Source organism: Vanessa tameamea, chromosome W (assembly GCF_037043105.1).
Source record: "Vanessa tameamea isolate UH-Manoa-2023 chromosome W, ilVanTame1 primary haplotype, whole genome shotgun sequence".
In the NCBI taxonomy this organism is placed as follows: domain Eukaryota; kingdom Metazoa; phylum Arthropoda; class Insecta; order Lepidoptera; family Nymphalidae; genus Vanessa; species Vanessa tameamea.
The window spans coordinates 5364676-5373541 of record NC_087340.1 but is presented as its reverse complement, the minus strand read 5'-3'; the positions used below and the strand labels follow the sequence as shown (position 1 = coordinate 5373541).

Here is an 8866-nt window from a genome sequence, read left to right as displayed (position 1 = left end):
ACATGTTGAGATAATACTAAGAAGGATCTTAGTTAGCATTTCTAAGAAGTTGGGATTGTTATTAAGAGGGTTAGGAGTGTTTTGGTTGAGAGCACAACCATTAGGAGCAGTAGAGGGACAATTACTAACGATCGATTGATGGGCCTGTTTATCATACCCTTTCCCAAGAGGTGATCTTGGGCGAGGAGTACTGATAACAGTCTTCCGATAGGACCGGGTAGTTGAAGGGATAGGTTGACTAGGGAGAATTGGAGAATATGTGGGAGGGGTAAACATCTCCTTTGCAATCTCTGCATAGGATCTACGTACAGGAGGAAACCGAGAGGATGCTTCAATGTATGAAATGTTGTCCTGAGACATAACAATTTTGATCGATTGTTGGCGAGAAAACTCTGGACAATCCTTGTCTGTTGTGAAATGGTTACCAGAGCAATGTAAGCAAGTGGCGTTATCCTTACTTACACTACAAGACTCACCTGTGTGGGATTTGGAGCACTTAAAACACCTAGGTTGAGATCGACACTGAGTTTTAATATGACCATAACGGCAGCAATTAAGGCATTGGATAGTGGGAAGTTTATAAGTTTCTACTGGAAGGGATGTATGGTAGGAATACACTTTTGAAGGAAGCATTTGACCTCTAAATGTAATTACAACAGATTGGGTAGGAACCCATGTAGTTACACTGTCAGCAATTGTTTTTCTATTCAGGCGTCTTATTTTCATAACTTCACCACATCCAGTGGGAAGCTCAAGTGACATTGCCAGTTCTTCCATCGTCCAATCCACGGGAATACCCTTAATCAATCCTATTCTAGTTACATTAAAAGTCGGTACAGTAGCTTTATACTTGCACATTTCAACAATAGGATTCACTAGAAAGGTGTTTGCTGCTTGAGCTGTTGAAAATTCAACTGAAATTTTGTTACGGCCTATGTTCTTAACACCATCGTTAATAATACTCTTAATTTTATGAGTGTGCAGGAATTGTCCGAATTTAATTGCCCGTATTGTAGTTCCTGAAGCTGGGTCAGATACTTCCCGGGACACATGAACGATGAAAGGACCCTTGTCATCGTCGGAATACATTTTAGGGCCTTCAGAGAAGGATGGATGAGTGTAAATCGTTTGTATTGAGGGATTTGCTGAACTAGGATTAATTATGGTTTTTTTGACATTGGAATCGGAATTAATGGAATCATTACCGAGGCGTTTTCGGGAAACATGTACAGAGGGAGGAGATAGAGTATCGGGAACAGGCTCTATTGAGCCACCTGGATCAGGGGGATCAGAAGGAGGATCAACCTCCATTATAAAACTTAGAAGCTAAAAAATATTAAAACACGTTAAATACTCACAAGATTTACAAATATTACTAACACCACTTAACCCAACTACCAACTAAAGCACTATTAACAATAAAATATACTACAAAACAAAACGAAAACACTCAAAATCTCTTAACACGTGTGTTAACCAACGCTAACGCAAGCGAAAAAAAAAAAAAAAAAACGAATTGAAAATTTTGGTATTCCGTAACAATACGTCATATCGTGTGAAGTGAGATTATAGTGCAACCACTTTTATTACCGGTTTTTAAAAAATAATTTTCAATTAGAAATTTCTAAAAAACTGAGAATTTAAAAAATCAATAACGCCATAACTCACGCAAAATATGTTATAAATAATTTATTTTATAGTTTAAAATGATTTGTAACGCAAAATCAGAGATAATTTATTAATATTTGTCTGAACATAGACTACCTTTGCGTGAAATTTTGTAAAAAAAAAAATATCAATGTTAACATATATATACTTTTTTCATGAAAGAAGTCCCGCGGTGGATTGTGGAACTAAAAAATACTTTCAAATTTGACAGATCGGCCATGTTGTCGTTTGTCGATATCAATGGTCAGTCAGTGTTATCAAGTTCGTTTGTTGTTGTATATATTTGTGTGTTTTTAATTAGATTAGTGCGTTAATAAGGATTTTCCGTGATGCCTAAAGTTGTTAAAAGTTCGGCTCGAGAAATTATATTGAAGATGAAGAGTTCTGTGATGCGGAAAAAAATAATCAAGGTATTTTAATACCACTAAACAATGTTCGCAAGAGTCGCCGCAATGACAGGTATGTTTAGGGTTGCCGTGCCATTGATTTTTTTGCCGATTTATTGTATTGTTGATATATTCCTATTATTTTTGTTTTTAAGATGAATATATATGACGGCGTTTCCGTCCTATATCAGGTTGACAAGCTGTCAACCTAGCGAAGCGTCATAGTGGATGGTGAGGCGAGCAGCCATTTTGAACGACACGATCGAACGAGAGGGCGCCCGTTTACCACACTTATGACGAATCGCTGTGATTGCCGCCATATTGCCGTATTGTTCAAACTATCTTAGTTGATTTTTGTATGAAAGTGCTGTGTATTCGAACTATTCCTGTGACTACAGTGATTATTAAATTGTAATTAACATCTTGGACTGGATCGTTTATTTTACCACGCCCATCTACCCGCTCTAAATAAAATGAGTTCTGGTGAAGGCCCTTCTGTCCTTTTATATATTTAAAAAAAAACTTGCAAGTGATATATATTTTTTATTTGTTCTTAATTTAATTGCAGGCGTGTCCGAAAAAACTGTGACCAGAATTACAAAAGAAGGTATAACAGCAGCGAGTACTTCAAAAAAAATTGTCACACCAGGGAAAAGTCGTCCGCATCCCAAAAAGTTCGACTTCGATGGGTTTGATCTGTGCGCCATACGGGAAAAAAATCACAGTTTTTATATTGTGAGGAAGGAGTTACCGACATTGGGTAAATTACGTGCCGCATTGAGAAAAGACATAAATTTTCAGGGAAGCATCACAACATTGTACAGAATATTACATAACATTGGTTTCAAGTATAAGCGATGCCAATCCAAACGTAAATTTCTTATGGAACGCCATGACATAATCGCATGGCGTACAAGATATTTGGAAAAAATCCGAAGAAATTGCACTGTGGAAAAAAGACCGATCGTATATTTAGACGAGACCTATATACATAGTCAAATTCAAAGTCAAAAATCTTTATTTAATATAGAAGTGTTTACACTTGCTTATTGATAGTCAAAAATCTACCAAAGGTTCGGAATTTAACACCTCGGACCTGAGAACCGGCGAAAGAAACTCAGCGGGTTTTTTTTTTCCATTTTGCGTGTACAATAATAAATACATTTTGGTTATTTGAAACAGCCTGGAGGCGATCATTTCATTCCCAAGGTGTGCAGTCAACTAAAAAGTCATTAGTGTTGTAATATCCTTTAGCACACAAATACTCTAACGATTCTTTTGAATTTTATAATTGAATAATTTTGAACGTTTTCTGGGATCCTGTTGTAAAAACGTATACATTGCCCCAAAAAAGAGTTACTAACCCTGTGTAATCGGGTACTTGGAGTACCAAGTTTATTCTTGTTCCTAGTGTTAATAGAATGTACGTCACAATTTCTGGGAAAATTATTTATGTTTTTGCATACATACATAACATTATCAAAAACAAATTGAGAAGCGACAGTTATTATTTTAATTTCTTTAAAGCCCTCTTCTGCAGTACAAAAATGGTATTAATGTCAGCTGCATTACCCCAGAGTACATACATAATACTTATCATACAAAATGTTGTTGGCAAAGTGAGAAGGAGCCGGGATTGATGGTCTCAGAATCTGTAGGGAGTCGCTGAATAATCGCTTATACAGGGACAGAAAATGGTTTTATAAATGGGGCATTGTTGATGTTCAAATCCCAATCAAAGTCTTCAGATTATCACGACGACATGAACTCCTTTTCACACAAACAAATTTCCTTAAATGGTTGAGGGAAAAACTGATTCCTAACCTACTTGAAAGGTCTCTTGTGGTAATGGATAACGCTCCTTATCACTGTACACAATTAAACAAAGCGCCCACAATGTCAAGCATCAAAAGTAGGTTGCAAGAGTAGCTGCGAGAAAAGGGTATCTATTTTGAAAATACCTGGACAAAAGCTGTATTGTTTGACCTTGTCAAACAAAATAAAAGTCCACCGACATATGCTGTGGATGAATTATTGAAAGCTCACAACCATGAGGTTTTGAAATCGCCGCCTTATCACTGCGAACTCAACCCGATCGAAAAAATCTGGAGCCTTGTGAAAAGAAAGGTGGCGGATAAAAACGTGTCCCAAGACAAAAAAAAATAATGAGTATAACCGAAGAGGCTTTTAAAAGTATCTCAGCGGAAGATTGGGCTGCTCAATGCAAACACGCACAGCATTTGGAAGAGCAATACTTAAAAAATTACAGCCTTATAGATGAAGAAATGGACCGACTCATCATATCCACGGCTAGTGATAGTGAAACAGAATCGGACTCTGTTTCCATTCACTCTTCCGACAGTGATGTTAGTATGACCGATGTAACTGATCATAATTATTCAATAAAACTCTGATTTATTTTTGTTTTTTTCCCTTATTTTGTGATACACAGAAGCCCGCTTAATATCCCGGAAAATTCAAAATAAATAATCAAATTACATAATCATTATTAATAACGACACTAATAATCCCATCTATTCAATAATTTTCATTAATATAATAATAAATTACATTTAAAATCTAGTCAATAATTAATAAAAATGCAATTTATACAATTAAACAACAAATATAAAATTTAATTAATAAAATACTAAAAAACAAATTTAAAACTTATATTCAAATAATAAAACATTCTTGATATCGTATCTTAATATAATATTTTCCCGTAATTAACCCTGGCAACATTATGTTGCGTGAATACAGCGCTGCGTCTGGGGGACTTCTTTCGTGAAAAGGAGTATATCGCACCTCCGTTCAATAGTGTCACATCTCAAAAAACCAAATTGTGGAGAAAACTGCATTTTAAATTTACACTTTCATATTTTTTTACTTTTCTGCTATTATTACGAAAACAAAAAAAGATACTCAGTACGGCGCGAGTTGTTATAGTGGACGCGCGTGACTCATTCCGCTTGACACGTTGTGTTTTTATTTACGCGTTAAGTAATTATAAAAACTAAACAATCGAAGTAATAAAAACAGGGTAACTCCTGGCAACAGGAGACCCGTTATATTATTATGAATTCTACCCCAACGTCCCAAAACTCCCAAATGTCTCAACCATCTACACAGTTACTACCGGCACCGAACAACACAAGTTATGCGAATGTGACCTCGTCAACATGTTTCCCCAAGAAAGATCAAGCCATTATATTGGATTCAATCGATGGAATAACACTCAGGGAGTACCTTATTGCATTATCGACTATTATACCAGCGGCATCTATACATTTTATTTCCCGTATATCGAATGCACGAATATGCATATATCTAGATTCAAAAAAAACAGCTGACAAGCTTGTCGAAGAAAAGAGAAAAATTATTATTAATCAAAATATTCTGGAAATAAAACCGTTAATTACTAGAAACAAAAGAGTAGTTTTATCAAACGTTTGCCCCGTCATACCAAATTATATTATAGAACAAAAATTTGAAGAATTAAAAATTAAGATTATGTCCCCGATAATATTTATGAAAATAGGTGTTACGGATCCAGGATTCTCTCATATATTAAGTTTTAGAAGACAATTATATATTAGCCCAGATGATTACTCACGCCTCCCAGAATCATTCCAATTAACCTGTGAAGACACAAACTACTGGATATATGTGTCTACTGATGCTCTTAAATGTTTTACCTGCAACTCAATGGGTCACTTAGCTAAAAATTGTCCCCAAAATCTATTAAGCTCCCAAACCCCTCACCAAGACATTGGAAATCAAGTGTCCGAAGATATAAGTCAAATATTCGATAGAAATGATGACGTAAGACCTGATCACGGCCGACTAGTAAAAGAACTTACACAACCACTTCAAAAAAATCCCAAAGGAATTAAACGGATTCATTCACCAACCATCAGTGATTCTTCAAAAATTGATATAATTAAACCAAAAGGTGATGATTCTGATATAATGGAACTTGAAACTGATGAAACAAGCAGTAATGTGTCATTTGAAGAGGATAAAGCAAAAACAAAGACGAAGAAAAAGTTGAAGAAAACAGACCCTAGAACTGAAGAGGAAGTTTGGAAAGACATTGAAGATAGTATGTTAGAATTAAACAAAGATTCAACATTCCCAATTAATTTAGACCAATTTATTAGTTTATTGGACAATTCTAGAGGGAAACAAAATATAAAAGAACTAGTATATTCATATACAGATAATATCAAAAATTTAATTAAAATGTGCAATAAGATTCACGGTAAAATGAATAAAAGCTTAAAAAATAGATGTTCACGCTTATCGAGAAAGCTTCATGAAATGTCAATATTTCATGAAATCTCCATTGTAACTTCTGACACAGATAATAATTAACTATAAACAGATATATATATTTTCTATTAACTTTAATTAGATATTTAATTTAATATTACATTTTCTAGTGTGGACTTTCTGCAATGGAATGTTAATGGCTACTTTAGAAGATTAGAAAATGTCAAATTACTAATCAGTCGGTTAAGTCCAAGTTGCATTTGTTTACAAGAAACAAACTTTACTTCTGATTATTGTGCGTCTTTAAAAGGATACGAACCTTTTTATAAGAATAGATCTCAAAGTAATAGGGCTAGTGGTGGAGTTGTGACATTTATAAAAACACATACATTACCTGAAGAAATTCAAATTAATACTTACTTAGAATCAGTAACCATAAGAATTAGATTCCCTTACACTATAACCATTTGCAATGTTTATCTTCCTAATAGTCATCCACTTAACATAAACGATTTAAATTCACTAATAGATCAACTTCCAACACCTTTTATAGTTTTGGGTGACTTCAACAGCCATCACTTTTACTGGGGTTCTGATAAATGTGATACCAGAGGTAGAATGATTCCTGAATGGCTTGACGAGAATAGTGATATATTATTATTAAACAATGGTCAACCTACACATTTTGATATTAACATTGGCCGTACGAGTAATATAGATCTAACTTTAGCTTCACAAAATATAAGTTCTTATTTTGAATGGAATGCCTTAGATGATTTATATGACAGTGACCATTTTCCAATTTCAATTAAATCCTTTATTTCACAAGTTATACAAACCAACATTAAACTACCAAAAAAATGGAAATACGAAAAAGCTAATTGGTTAATGTTTAGTGAAGAAGTCAATCAAAATATTCCCAGATTACCAACTTTAAGTTCTAATTCTGATTACTCTATTAATGATATAATAGAAAAGTTTTCCAAACTAATTCTTGAAGCTGCTAACAAATCAATTCCTAAAACCTCTGGATCATATAGGAAGAACAATTTACCATGGTGGAACAATGAGTGTAAAATCGCAATTAGAGAAACCAAAAAGGCTCTAAAACTTTTTAAAAAATATGCCAGGAATGACCCGAATTCAATATACAAAATTGAATATAAGAAAAAGAGAGCTTACTATAGAAGACTCCTCAAAGAAAGTAGAAAGAGGTATTGGGAAAATTGGGTGTCATCCATAAACAATAAAACTCCTATTGGGGATATGTGGAAAAAAATACAAAAACTTAATCATTGTAACCTATTCAGAAATATCATACTTGAAAAACCTGACGGTACATACACATCTGATCCATATGAATGTTCCTGCTTATTAGCTAAAACCTTTGCTACCAATTCTAGCTCCACTAATTATGATGATCACTTTAACTGTTATAAAAACATTCAGGAAGTCAAAACAAATTTTGATATTTACGATAATTCAAATCCAATTAATAAGGAATTATCAATGCATGAACTGTTATTAGTGTTGTATCAGGTCGGTAATTCCAGCCCAGGACCAGACAATATATCTAATACTATAATCGGGCACTTGCCCGTCAATGCTCTTGAGTATTTACTTAAATTATACAACTGTATATGGAAAAAGAAGGTATTTCCAGATAGCTGGAAAGAAGCCTTAGTTATCCCAATATTAAAACCTAACAAAATAACTAGCCTTAAAACCAGTTATAGGCCCATATCCCTAACATGTAACCTGTGTAAAATATTAGAAAAAATTGTTAGTAAAAGAATCAGATGGTATATAGAAACAAATAAACATATCTCCCCATTTCAATATGGATTTCGACAATTCCGTTCACCAATAGACCATTTAATGAACACAGAAAGTGAAGTACTTGATAATTATGCTATTGATAATTACACGGTAATTGTAGGTTTGGATATTGAAAAAGCATACGAAATGGTTTGGAAACACAGAGTTCTTAAATTATTACAAGACATTAATATCAAAGGAAATGCATTAGCGTTTGTCAGAAACTTTCTTTCAGGAAGAGTAATTAAAGTAACAGTCAATGATACAACATCAAATTCTGTACCTACTGAAAATGGTCTTCCTCAAGGCTCGGTACTCAGTGTAATATTGTTTTTACTTGCCATAAACGATGTCTTATCTCATATGGAAAAACCAGTTAAAGGGTTTTTGTTTGCTGATGATCTTACTTTAGTATGTAGCGGTAGGACATTAAAACCTACGTTAAAATTAATTCAAAACACCCTCATTAACCTTGAAGAATGGTCCAAAAAAACTGGTTTTAAATTTTCCAAAACCAACACTGAATTCATGATATTGTCAAAAAAGAAAATGAAGAATAGAAACGTACATTTAAAATTATATAACAATACTATCAAAGAAGTTAGTAATTTAAAAATTCTAGGGTTAATATTTGATAAAAAAATGACTTGGAATACACATATAAATAAACTAAAAACCGAATGTTACAAACGTTTAAATATAATAAAAGTTTTATCGTC

At 33.7% G+C, this 8866-nt stretch overlaps 1 pseudogene; it reads left to right on the top strand.

Annotated features, from left to right (window-relative positions):
• Window positions 1-1997: 1997 nt before the first annotated feature.
• LOC135194584 (uncharacterized) lies at window positions 1998-6546 on the top strand (annotated as a pseudogene).
• The last annotated feature ends 2320 nt before the right edge of the window (window positions 6547-8866 follow it).